Consider the following 14,209-nt stretch of genomic DNA (forward strand, 5'->3'; position numbering starts at 1 on the left):
ATAAATCAGACATCACAAATCCAAAAGCCAACAGGATCAAGCAGGCAACATAAACAGGTAAAATGTGCCGGGTGGGCAGCTGCCACACAGACCAGCCCTTGTTGCCATAAAAGAAAGATAGATATTTCTTGCCAAAGCAGTTGTATTCTCTTGTAAAATAAAAGCCAATATCTATTAAATATTGTAAGTAAGTCCAGGTAATTTTACCCCTGTAGATCACTAGGAGTCTAGATCTAGCCCAGGAGCTGCCATGTTGCAACCTTTGCCATGGATTAAAGAGCAAACAGAGTAATTGCACAACTGCTTGGTCCTGGCTCCTGCTTGCAGGGGAGTAGGGGGACCTTGGAGAGTGCTACTCAGCTCTGGGATCTTTTATTTTCTTTTCCACAGACATTCTCTGCATGTTCCTGGGTGAGTGGAGATAAACATCGTAAGAAGGAACAAGCAAGGCTGGCAACCTAGTGGACATAAAAGCTGGAAAGAACACACTGAAGCATCCCGCATCACCACTGGACCTCCACGTAGGCAGGATCACCCTCCAAAGTGGAATCTCTTCTGTGGACGACAGCAGGATGCTAGGTCCTTACACAGTAAAGAGGAAAACACTCTTTGGCTTTCCTTCCTCCTCAGGAATAAAATTATCTGGGACTGTCTCTGCAATTAGGGTAATGTCTTTGAATTTGGCAGTTTTCTCAGGGATGTCAGTGTCTTTGAGTGCCAAGGACAAGAGCACAAGGACAGTAGGTTGGGACCCAAATCTTGCCACTTAGCAGCTGTGACCTTCTTAGATTAATTTCAACAAATCGGGACCTCGTTTTTCATATTCGTGATATGGAGTTGCATGAGTCTTCTTGATAAGATTATGGTAAGGGTTAAGTTTTTTTAAAAAGGCCACAGGGCTCTGATTACAGTGCCTGGCATATAAGGAGGGCGCAAGGCATCACCATTAGGACTTCAAGGTGACAACCGCTTCATATAATATTTTATGTTCTGCTTTTTGTTTGTTTGTTCATTTGTTTGAGGTACTGGGGATCACACCCAGGGCTTGGCACACGCTAGGCAAGTGTTCCACCACTGAAGTACACATTGCACTTACTGTAAGAGTTCATAATCTACCTGAATTGGAGAACTCACAAAGTTCTCGTATTGCTGATGAAAAAAAAAAAAGAAAAACAAAAAACAAATCCAAGGAGCTTAGGTGACTTTTGCTTGCTGTGACTTGGACACTCACTGCTTGTCACAAGCCTGGTAGGCTCTGTTAGGACAAATAGGTGGGAACCAGCTTAGGAGAGTAATGAATGGCCCGCATCAGCTCTATCTGCCTGGTGTCCCTGGAGGCACTGGCCTCTGGTTGCCAGATAGGGTTCGGGAGAGGCACAATGCCTGACCACCTCCCAGGGATGACTGGAAGGCACTAATTAGTGGCTGGGAAGACAGCAGTGACAGGCCTCCTTATTTCATCAAGCCACCCAAGTGCATCTAGCAGCTTCATCCAGATGGAAAACAACCATTTAAAGCCCTAAGGAGCTTGTTCAGCGTAATTCTGGGGAGTCCTGAGAGCCTTACTAATTACTCCATTTTTTTTGTAGTTGTTTGATTTGGGTTTTTTTTTTTTTTCTTTGTTTTTCATGTGTTCATTTCAGGTTTTCCTCATCAGGAAAACTCCTGCATTAGCTTGTGTCAGTCATGATGTTGTCACATCCTGCTTTCGGGGCAAATTTTAAGTCATCTGCAAATACAAGATTGTGAGATTGTATTTGCCTGGTTTCAAGCTCTCCTCAATTCACCTGAATGGCTTTCCTCTTTATCCAAAAAGTACACTTCTTTTTTCTAATTTATTCTAGAACTTATTACAACCAATCTAGAGATCCAGAGAGGAAGGAAGCCTGATTTTCTCTTTTCTACAAAAAAGTAACTCCTTAGTTAAGAAACAAGCAAAGCACTGGAGCCTTCTGAGGTCAGGAGATAGTGCCTTGGCTTTTAATGAAAAACTTGGTGGATGAGGCACCACCTGCTGCCCTCATCAAAAGGATAAAACAGAAAGGTGCCCAATGTTCAAACCACAGCCAACTTAAGATACACCTTACCTTGCCTGGCCCATGGCCTAAAATGGAGAAAATCCTACCTAAGCACTAACTGTATGCAAGGAAGATGTCTAAGAACGGCACAGCCACAATGAGACAAGCGAGTCTGAGTTTCTGATGGTTTTCAGAGAGTGGTGAACACCCCAGAATCATGCTTTGGCATATGGCCAACTCTCCAGAGGATGGTCGCACTCTGAAAATGAGGCCTTACCTCTAGAAAGCCCTGCCTCTAAAAGAATGTAGAAATAATACTGGCCTTGAAGGATTGGAACTAGGTCTCAAGTGAGGAAGAGGATTAGCAAGAGGTATGGAGCTCATTCTCGAGGTTTTCTAGTATTTCCATTTTACAGATGAGAAAGTTGAGGCCCGGGGAGATGAAATAATCTGATTAAAATCACATAATTTTGCTAGGTAGATGAAGAGATGGAATCCAGAGTTTGCTAGGCCAAGAGTTTTTGCAGGGAAAAAACCAAGAAAAGGAGGGAAGAACATGAGGAGTTAGCTCCCATGGCTGCTGAAACAATTCTATAGGAAAGGCTCTGGGTGCTCCTAATGCATGCCTGGTCTTCAAGAACTATTCTAGTTTAGGAAGTAGCGAAGATGAACCCCGCCCCCAAGAAATTGAATGTTGCTTCAAAGGTAGGAAAAGCAGATGCACAAAGAGAGAAGAGCACTATTGGGTCAGTTCGGATGCCCTGCAAAAACGCAGAGAGCTGAGAGGAAGCACTGGCAGGCAAACTTGGAAGCTGTATGCAACCACGCCAGTCTGCAGGAAGCACTGTAGACAGTTCTGACCCACAAAGACGCTCCCAGCACAAAGTTCGTTGAAAGAAATAGATTTATTTCTGGTACCTAAGGATGCCATAATCATCCCAAGGCAAGTGCTAAGGGCCGACTTTGCCAGGTGGACTCACTGTCTACGTTGCAAACAGACACGGGCATAAAAGAGTAGTCTACCCATGGGGTCTGGAATTCTCCACTTTGTAAAGGACTATTCATCCCTATGGAACAGGAAAGAATTCCTAAGGAGCTTTCCAAGTTAGCTCAGCAAACAGAACGGGGTGGGATGAAAAGGACAGTGGGCATGCTGGACTCCAAGGTTCCCAGAGTTCATCACGGCTCATGCTCACACCCTGAACAGGGCCCTGGGCAGTCCCTGCGAGAGAGGACAGTGCGTACATTTGGCCCCTTGTTGGCAGGAGACCAAATCCATCAAGTCACAGCAGCAGTACCTATCATAGGTCTAGTCTGCTGCATGTGCATGTGTCATGGAGGCTGAGAACGGAGGCTGGTGGATTCTGTAGTTTCACATTCCTTCCACTAGGGCATCTGCGGCTCAGTGTCATACGTGACATTTGTCCTCACAGCCTGATGTCACCTGTACTCACAAAAGATGAGCTTTCCACTTTTTCCATTAACTGACCAGTACCTCAATGTATGAGTGTTAAATCATAGTAGATACCAAGGTCAAGAATTACTGGGTCTTGGAGGTAAAGGTGGACAGAGTGGCCCATTCTGTTGCTGGTAACTTTTCCTCCCAACCAATGTCCCCTACTGCTTCACTTCAGACATACACTACCGTACAGCCCTAGAATCTCAATGATTTAAAACGAAAGGAGCTCCATCTCCTGCTGGCGGAAGGTGTTGGCTTTATCATGCTCACCCCAAAGTACAGGCAGACGGACTGGCTCCAGCATCCACAGCAGCCATCTGAGCAGGAACTGCTGCATAAATGAGCCTGGCATATTGATTATGGAATCGATTTCCCCCTCAGCAAGGTTTCTGTTGAAGATAGAGAAAGTAAGCAGAGATGGAGAGAAGGAGAATATTCATCACAGAGCAGTGATAATAAGGTTTTAGGAAACTGATTTCCAGCTTTAAAACAGCCAAGTGCTAGCCATGTGACCTAGGGCAATTTGTCTATGCTGTGAAAGGTTTTAATGGTCTCGTCTATAAAATCGGCAGCCTAGATATGTGTCATTGTGAATGTTAAGGGGCAGGCTTTGTCATTAGTGATAAGATTATATAGTGCATCCAAAAGATGAGAAGTATAAAATAAAAGAGACCTTTATTCTGAGAATGTGGAGAGAGAAAACCAAACACACTCTCCCCCCCCCCCCCCACCGCTGGAGTCCGGCTTTCTCTCTGGTGGACACCTGGGGTGGGGGGTATATAAGTAGCCTAAGCTTAGGGTAGTGCCCTAGGGCCATTAGAGATGCACAGGTATCTCACTGGCACCCGTTTGGCGCCAGGGGCAGATTCCTAAGGGTGGGGGGAGATAGAGTCACAGGTAAATCCCTAGGGGTGGGGGAGATAGGAGCTCCCTGGTTCTGGCTTGAGGCTTTTCTGGCTACAGAGTCCTGTCTGGGCCAAAACTCTTTCAATTTGATATAATAAAATTCGGTTCTTAATTCACTGATGGTTTTCAGTCATTGATAGAAAGCCTAGTCATCCAGGGCTTTGGACCACTCACGACCATCTCACCACCAGTTAGGAAGAAGACTTACACTACACTTCAGCTGATCAATGCATTTCCTGTAATCACTGAATCCTGTGGCCCTACCTCAAAAGAGCTCCTAGGAAAAACATTGTAAAATCATTCTGTTTGTCAAGTAGCACTTCGAGAGCTTCAGAAGGTGCAATCATTGAGATTTCTTTTTTCCTGCTCCTTGCCTGAACTTCAAAGGGCAGCTCATGGTTCCAAAGTCTTTTCCAGTACTCAACAGCATGCTGCCCCCTGGAGCATTAAGATGTCAGGCAGAAGGACAAGAAGAACTGACAAATTTCCTAAAAACAAATTGACATAGCAGAAGAGAACTTTAAAAAAAAAAAATCATACCTTTGAAAACAGAAATTCCCCCGCACTGCTGGTGGAAGCACTTTGGCACAGCCTTGCCAGCAGGTCATCTGGCAAAATAAATCAAAAGCATTTAAAATGCATATGGTATTCAAGCCAGGAATTCCATTTCTAGGAACTTACTCCACAGAAATTGTCCAAGATCTTCAAAGACTGAGATGCCAAAGAATTTACGACAGCCTTGTTTAGAATAGGGGGAAATTTGGAAGCCACATAAAAGAAAAGAATAGCTTCAATAAATAAGTGACGGAATTATAGGCTGCCACTACAGAATATTGTTCCCAGAATATTGCAAAGAAAAAGGAAAAAAAGAAGAAAGAAATGAAGGTGGGAAGGAAGGAAATAAGATAGTATATATAATAAAATCATCTTTTTAGCAAAGTATTCTACCACTGAGATATATGCATAGCCATGTATTTTTTTTTTTTTTTTTTTTTTGGTACTGGGAATCAAAGTCCCGACCTCATACTTGCCAGGCAGGCACTGTCAGCCATGTAGGTTTTGTTTTGAGGGTTTTCTTTCTTTCTGGAGTGTATGTGGGGGTGTATTATATGCACATACAGTGCTGGGGAAGAACTCAGGGGTCCACACATGCTATACCTGTGCTCTATCACTGAGCTATAACCCTAGACTAAAAATTTAGTTTTATAAAAAATGCATGAAGAACATGCTTTAAGAGGTAGTGGTGGGGTTGATGTGAATCTTGTCTTTCTTTTCAGTATTTTTAATTTTCTGCATAAAATATGAATTCATTTAATCCTTTAATAAATAATGATCGAGTAACTTCCTGGTAGCAAGTGTGGTGCTAGGTCAGTTCTGTCTGAGTGCTGAGATTCCTATCCACTAGAACTGTTTAATCTATTGCTACCTGTGTAATTTTTAAAAATTATTTTTAAAATGTATTACTTAGGTATCTTTCAGGCTGCCATCCAGAGATGTGAGTTATACACGAGGTTTTCAAAGAATTCTAGTCTGCAAACTGCTCTAGTAGTACTAAAAGTCCCTAAATCTCCTGACTCTTTTTCCTTTACTTCAGTCCTATTTGCATGGCAAATCAACCAAAATGTTTGAAAGGGCAGTATCAAAAATCAGACCTGCTTTTAGAGATGGCTAAACTTCTGTTAATATGAAAGGCAAATACTGATTATGCCAGAAACAAGAATATCTGTCATAAGTAGATGTAGCAACTAAAGGAAGAATCAAAGGTGACTCCTATTCAAGCCCTGCTGATTGGTTTGGGTGGTTTTTTAAAAACCCACTAAGCTTTCTGTGCCACATTGTTCTTATGCAAAAAAAATGAGAACAATAATACCTGCCTGCCCATGTTATTGCTTTTAAGTGAGGAAAAAATATTTGTTCTGTCTGAATGAGGAACATGAGGAGGGTGCTAGTTCATAATGAGCCTCTTCTTTAAAATATATAAACTTGTTAAAAAATTTCATATGTGCATATAGTTTGGTCACATTCATTCCCCTTACGATGACCTTTTTAAGGCTCCTTCATTATCCCAAGATGGGCCTCAGCAACCATGTTTTTATCCCGTGACACAGACTCCCTGGGCACAGCTATTGAGCCAAGACTGAAAACTGCCTTAGGGAAGGACAAACAAGACTTTTCTTTTGGGATTTCGGAATGGATGCCAGGAGAATCAGGTCCCATAGAGAGGAAGAAATGAAAACTCCTAGGATGCCTATCTTTTTCAGCTTTGTGTCACTACAACAAAATGCCTTAGATAAACTATTTATGAAGTAGAGAGAGGTTTACTTAGCTCACAGTTTTGCCAGCTCAGTGGCATGGCACTGGCATTGGCACTGCATCAGCTGTATCAAGTTCTCAGCTGCATCAAGTCATATACAGAGCAATGGCAGAAACAAGTGCAGAAGCAAGAGATGACACCTCAAACCAGAAACAGAGGATGCAAGGCCAGGATTTTAGATTCTGTCTCTCTCACTTCCTTCTAGGAACATTAGGCTCCACCTCCCAAAGGTTCGCTGCATTAAAACAATGCCATCATAGGATTCAGCCTTTAATCCCAATGGGCATTAGAACACAAAAACCATATCAAACCCCAGCCACCGTCTTTAGTAGAGGAAACTGGGTTAGAGAAGGACACAGCAGCCTGCTGAGAGAGCGAAACTGAAAGACAGGTCACTCAGCTGGAGTGCTAGCTCCTAAGCCTGGGCCAACCTCAGGCTGAGCTATATTCTCCAATTCCAGGAGAATTCCTCTGTATTTTTATCAAAAATTCCCCGTTTGCTTAATTTAATCTCTGTTTTCATAACTAAGCAGTTCTAATATCTTTGCTTACAAAGCTTTTGTGAAAATCAAATAGACTAATTTTATATGAGGCATTTAAAAACTCCTTTAGAGAAAAGGTCCCCTGACTTTACAAGTAGTGCAAGATCTCAGGGTCTGACTGGGATAAGTTTTTATCCCAAATTTCAAATACTTCTGCTGATTTCAACCCCACACTCACCCCACATTCAGAAGTACATTCTACTATTGCAACACTACGAATGGACCTGGAGGAAATGTCCAGAAATGCCTGCGTGAAATACGCTGGAAAGAAAAATGCTGCATGATCTCATTTGCATGTGCACTCTTTAAAAAGTTAAATTAAAAAGACCTGAGAGCTGCATGTCACAGGGCAGAGAAAAGAAAGGTGCTCATCAAAGGATACAAAGTTGCAGTCAAATAGGTAAGCAACTCTGCAGAACTAATGTATATAGCAAGAGTACTATAGTCGATAATACTGTATCACATAAAAGAAATTTGCTAAGCTGGTAGATTTTAGGTACTCTTAACGCACACGCAAACACACACACAGTCACACACACACACACACACACACACACACACACAAATATGTGAGGTGATGTAGTCATTTGCTGTAGTCATTATTTCTCTGGAAAAATGAATATTGAAAGATCATGTTGTATTCCTTAAATATATTTAAAAATAAATATGTAAAATAAAAGCACACATTGCATCCAATTTTTGCACTTTTCAGGATCTGTGGCACAAAGTAATTTGATACTTGAATTTTGCATGGTTACAATGAAGGTGGCTGGTATAACAAACAAATGCACATCTTTTAGTGACTTAAATCAGTATCTAGCTCATGTCAAACTTTGATAATGTTGACAAGAAAGCTCTGTTAACCCTGTTATCTGGGAAGCCAACTTTGCTCCTTCTACAGTCTCAGGGTCCTCTCTGGATCCTGCAGAGTTTTGCAGAGTTGCTTATGCTATAGGACTGCAACTTTGTATCCTTTGATGATGCAGGGTGCTCTGCACTTAGCCCACAGCTAAAGGTAGAGCGAGTACATAGGAGTCTCTTGAAGGTTTATAATGGACTAGGCTTGAAAGTGGCGCCCTCATTTCTGCCACATTGCACCGTTCAGACTTAGTCACATGGTCCACCTATCTGAGAAACAGTCCCCCCCGCCACATATCCAAAAGAGAAAAGGGCTTTGGTGAACAGAGTTGCCTTTGACTTCATTTTTCAATTCCATTTTCCTGCTTTCAGCTGTCTTGACCCAGCCATTATGTAACCAGTAACACAGGGACAAACAAACAACAGGCTGAGCGGCAAATACAACCTATGGACTGTTTTTGTGAATAAAGTTTTATTGAGACACAGCCACACCTACTTGCCATACTAAGTGTTTATGGTTCCTTTCACACGGTCATGGAAGATTTCAAATTTTGACAGAGACAACATAATCCACAAACCCTAGATTATTTATTACCTGTAATTTGCAGGGGGGGGGGGAACACTGTCAATTCCAGTACAGCTGCCAATTCCACATCAGCTTTCTAAATTCCCACAGTGTACGATCTCTCTTTGCTGTGTCTTTTCTTCTCCAGTTTTCTTTGCCATGCTCCCTGGGTAAGCCACCTGGAGACACAACCTTTTGAGAAAGGTTCCAGTCTACAAAGGAGGAACTCCCACACTGACTGACCCCAGAGGTTCATTTGGAGTTTTGGGTCATTTTTGTAACATTGCTAAAATTTATCATGTCATTTGTCAAGGATACTCTTTGAATTTAATTCCTTTCTCTTAGTCAACCTCCTGATGAAGATTTCAAATTCACCTGAAAGCACTATATATGTTTTTACCTCTGGAACCAAAAGAAGACAATATAAAGACTACTAAAGGATTTTAAAATGGGGTTGTGTGAAGAGCAAAACTTGAAAGCAGAGATGAGAAACATTGTGACAACTCTCACAACCTGAAGCCCAATTCTACCACCAAAAGCTATTGTTACTGGGAAGAAAAAGTTAACTGCAAACTACAATGTATTACATAAATTGTGCTATCTTTGGAAATTCAGAGGTTACATGTAACTTACATTTTTTAGAACAATGACCATATGTTGCTTCATTGTTGCCCTCTATTATATATCTTGTAAAATACTATAACATTTGCTGTACAATTAAGACCTAGAAATTCTTAGAAAGTAGAAAGGAAGGAAGGAAGGTAAGACGAGAGAAGGGAAGATGGAGGAAGGGAAGCAGCAAGGGAAGAAGATTTTACGACTTCAGAAGAACTCACATCACCTCTCAGATGGCCCTTCTCACCCAGGGTTCCCATGAGTCACAATACCACCATCCAACTCCCAGTGGTTCTGCCAAGAAATCCCTTCTGTGGTGTTTTTAAGCACATAGGCTTGGTTTTTAGAACTGACACCTCCCAGTCCCTCCCAGCTCTTAGAAACTGAGTTTCCAACCTTTGGATTCACTGGCTTTGGCCAGAGCCCAGCCAGCTGGCAGATATGCCTGAAAAGAGACCGCACCTCTGGCGGGGATGCTTGCTCCGTGCCCACGCAGTCAGAGGTGGGGAGGCTGTGTGGACGCTGCCCTCCCAAGCCGCAGGGGGACGCTGGCGTTAGGGTTGGAACTTTTGTGGGCTCTATTGAAAAAGCAGTTCTAGTGCTCAAGCCTTTTTCACCAACCTCGCTTTTCTGTGGATCTTTGAGTCTCTTGAAGATCTACTAAGGCAGGAAAGCTCTCGCCCTGCACCCTCACTTTAAAGGGGCCTTTTAAAACCCAGCTCTTAAAGACGGGATCCTTTGTCTTCTTCATTGATATGTGTTAGATCAGTTATCAGCACTTCTAGGACATTCGGTAAGTACTGAACAAATAGTTCTTCCACTGGTTGTTTATTCTAGTGCACTTGGGCATGCCTCTTTGCCTAGAGATATTCTTATGGGATGTTCCTTTCTAAATTGTTACTTCTTAGACCCAAAAAAAAAAAAAAATCTAGGTAAGATTTATGAATAAAAAAATAGCAGGTATTCCTTACCACACTTTGCTGAACTTTGACAAAGGTAACACCTGAGCAACCAACACTCCGGTCAAGATTTATAACATTTCCATTACCCCAGGAAAGAATCTAATGGCTGTTAGTAGTCAATTTGGGGTCCTGCATCACTTTATTTACTCCACTCCAGGGTTCCTATTTCATTTTACGCTATTATAAGGACTCATGTCTACCTCCAACTATCACAGTGTAAGCTCAGTGAGGCTGGAGATACTATGGCCTGCTATGGCTTCTACAGAGGCACACGACTAATAAATATTGAAGTTGCTCACCCAGACAATGCATTCAAATATGCACTCGCACTCATGGCATGTGACCTGTTTTCAAGTACAGTTCTACACACGGAGAGGAAGTCCTGGGTGGAAGACCAGCTTCTGCAACTGAAGGAAGGACAGGACAGCGTTTAAGAAGAACCAGACAGTGAGGACACAAAGACATCATATTTCGCCTCAGGTCAAATCCACTATTCTCATAAAAAGAATTCCTTTCCTAGTTATTCAGTAAGTCATTAACTTGTTTCATCTCCGCACCAAACCCATACTCCAGCCTTAAGAATTATCATAGTGCCTTGCTTTCTTAGTAAATGTTCAACAGATGACTCTGGGATAGAATTTATTGGACGTCTATATTATCTTACTATATAGCATTCTTGACTCAATTAACTGTGACTCATAAGAAATGGGCTAAATTCTAGGGTCAGCCAGTAGCTTCCTGCTGAAGAACACAGACTCTGGAACAAGGCTAAGCATGTGCAAAAGCACAGCTGGATACACATTAGTTAACCTTTATGTTCTTCAGTACAGTATCATAATCTGTAAAGCAGGGCTGATAAGCAGGACAAGTGTCTACTGAGGATTAACCAGGAAGATGAAAACGCACATTTGACCTGCATGGATCCAACCAACTAAAGATCAAAAGTGTGAGGTGAAAAAAAAATACATCTGTACTAAACATGTAAACTTTTTTCTTGTCGTTATACCCTAAACAAAACAGGATACCCCTGCACATACCAAGGAAGGACTATACCAAGTATTCAATAAGGGTCAGGTACCATCATTGATGACTCTTGGAGTGGAGCAAGCCTCACAAGAATGCAACCAGCTGCAGGAGCTGAGCAAGAATATCTGATCTACTCTGGGGCTAAAAAGCTATCACATCAGGAAGTTTTGGCCTCCACAAGTCACACATTGTCCCAGCAGACAGGGAGCCATGGGAAATCTGGTAGGAGGTAGAAAAACATTTCAAGGACAGAAAACTTTGGAATTCAAGGACCATCGGGATTGAAATACACCACTGAAATTTTTTTTCTGCCTCCAAAATGTTTATCAAATCCTGTACTTTTCAGAGGCTCGTGAAACATGTAAAGAATAAGTAATAAATATTTCAATGAATGAGACAGACCAATTGTCAGTAGTAAGATTCCTTTGGGGGAAAGGCTGTTTTTTAAAAAAATCCAGTCTGTATATGCAAAGTAAGCAAGGAAATTTGGTCTTCTTCTTCTTCTTTAGAAATCCATTATTCCTAAAATATCATTCCACAGAATCAGAGGTAAAGGACTGAAAGGCCAAGAGAAAGAGGAGAAAGGGAAGGAGAGCACATCCTTCACACAAAAGAAGTAAAACTACAAACTGAAGCAGCTTATAACAGACTGGGGTCACGCTCGCAGACACTGAAGGACGGCTGAAGAAATTCACCATTCTACAGGGGCTGGAGCTCTGTGCTCAGTGGAGGTCTGTGAAGAGCACTTCACTGCCTTGGAGCAACCCCCTTCCCTACTCCGCGGCTGGGCTTTTGCACCGCTGCTCCACCGGGAGGCTCCCCCTTGAGGGCCTCCAGGTCCCCGCAGGTGGCTCAACAGTTCCCTTCCCTGGTATCGCAGGTCTTTTTCTCTTCCACATTCAGCTGAACTTCATCTCAGACCATGATGGGTCTGTTGCTAAGGACCTTCTGCACAGGCTCAGCATCATCAAACACGACGAAACCAAAATTGGGTAAATTCCCGCCACTGTTTATACACATCTTCACCACATTCCCATACTTTTGAAAGAAATCTTTAAATTGTGATTTGCCCACCTCATGGCTCGGGTTACTGATAAAGAGCTTGTGGCTGTCAGGATGTCTCCCAATTCTCCAGCATTCAATGTCACCTTGCTCCCCAGCCTCACAGATTGGTCTGGGTCCCCGCTGGGGAGAAATATTTACTGTCACACTTTGTTCCCTCTGAGGGCTCTGAGGCCTCTGCAGTGGAACCTGAGATTCAGGTTTAGACTATGGACAGGGCTGTGACAATGTGAGATGGCACCCCAGTAACAGGAACAGCTCCTCTGGAAGGGAGGCTCTTACGGGTCTCAGATGCCCAAGAAAATGTCCTTAAGTCTTCTGCACTGTCTGAGCTATGTCTGCAGGCACTGGAGAACTCTTCTCAGCATCCTCAGGAGTAGCTTCTTCTAAAACAGGCTCAGACTGGATTTCAGGTGCAGGTTCTTCTGCTTCTGGTTCAGGATCAGGCTCTGGCTCAGCCATGGGTTCTTCTAAATGTTCTTTCAGGGCATTGTTGATAGTTTAATAGCACAAAGTTCCAGAATCATCATGTACAATCTCAGGGGTCTGCTGTCTTTCTTCAGGCTCCTCTACTTCCTCCGATTCCTCCTGAGATTCAGTGACAAAGCCACCAAAGACCTCATCTTAGTATCGAGAGATATCATTATGTACATAGAATTTATTTGCAACAGAGCCTCAGGATCAAGGACAAACATCTGAATGAACCTCTGCAAAGCCTGGTTGTTGCTGGAGTGCAGTCTCATTACCCAGACCACCCACCACACCATCATCAGGGCAGCATGTGCATCCACGTGACTGACCTTGGTGTGGCAGGTGATGAAGTTCTGTGACATCGTTTTCCTATGAATTTCTTTCAGTCCATAGACTGCATCTGCAGGTATTGTGTTTGAATCCAGTCCCCCATGGACACAGGAAAAGCTCTTTCTTTAAAATCGATGCAGCATGTCTGTGGCCTGGTTTAGCAGGGTGTAATACTGTCTCATACATTCCTGCCAGACCAGCAGGCGACCAGGCTTCTCCATCACCATTGCTTTGGTCAGTTAAACCTGTGTGGCTGAGTGGGTGACGAACAAGCTCTGCTACGTGACAGAAATCCCTCATGCAAGTGCATTCGCCTGGAGAAATTTTTAAAGTCAGATAGAAAGAAAAATTGGGTGACTTCTCCCGGAAATAGAAAGGCAGAAATTCTGCCTTTAAATCTCATACATCCAAATCCTTTTCTTTCTTTAAATAGGGCTATCAGTACACACACTAGGGAGGTTCTCAGTATTGAGTATAGAAAGATATCACCTATTTGCAATGAGGAAAATATTGTGACAATTAACAAGGAATATCTTTTTTTGTCTTTTTCTTTTTTTTATCAGTACTGGGGATCGAACTCATGACTGCCTGCTTGCAAGACAGGCACTTACGCCGCTGAGCTAAATCCCCAGCCCCTAGGAATATTGAAAATATAAATGGGAGGAAAAAGAATTTGTGAGGCAAGGCCATGTTGTGGTCTGTACTAACGGGTTATTCTTAACTTTATAAATTGCATTTTTATTAAAAAAAATATACAATTGCAAGGCAATCATGACTTTGAGCACAAGAGCTAAATTTGCAAACCTGAGCCATGGCTGGATTCCTAGACAAGAGTGACACAGGAAGGAAGAAACACAGGTCTTGGGTGAGAAACGGGTTCCAAATATTTTGTTTTGGTTTGGTTTGGTTTGGTTTGGTTTGGTTTTTTCAGGCCACTTTCTTGATATCCTGATTAATAATTATCCATTGCCCTTATCAGAAGGACTCCCTTTAGGGAAAAACTGATAGACCTTTTTAAAATGTAGCTTTAAAGGTTTAGACATAAGACTGTCCCCTGTGTGGTATTCTAAAAATGCTTTGC

General features: G+C 42.6%; 1 pseudogene; it reads right to left on the minus strand.

Moving 5' to 3' along the window:
- Nucleotides 1-12,012: 12,012 nt before the first annotated feature.
- Nucleotides 12,013-13,355, minus strand: LOC100727850 (ras GTPase-activating protein-binding protein 1-like; annotated as a pseudogene).
- Between the last annotated feature and the right edge of the window lie 854 nt (nucleotides 13,356-14,209).

This window comes from Cavia porcellus, unplaced genomic scaffold (genome assembly GCF_034190915.1).
Source record: "Cavia porcellus strain 051 isolate PalLab524CR breed Dunkin Hartley unplaced genomic scaffold, mCavPor4.1 scaffold_18, whole genome shotgun sequence".
In the NCBI taxonomy this organism is placed as follows: Eukaryota; Metazoa; Chordata; class Mammalia; order Rodentia; family Caviidae; genus Cavia; species Cavia porcellus.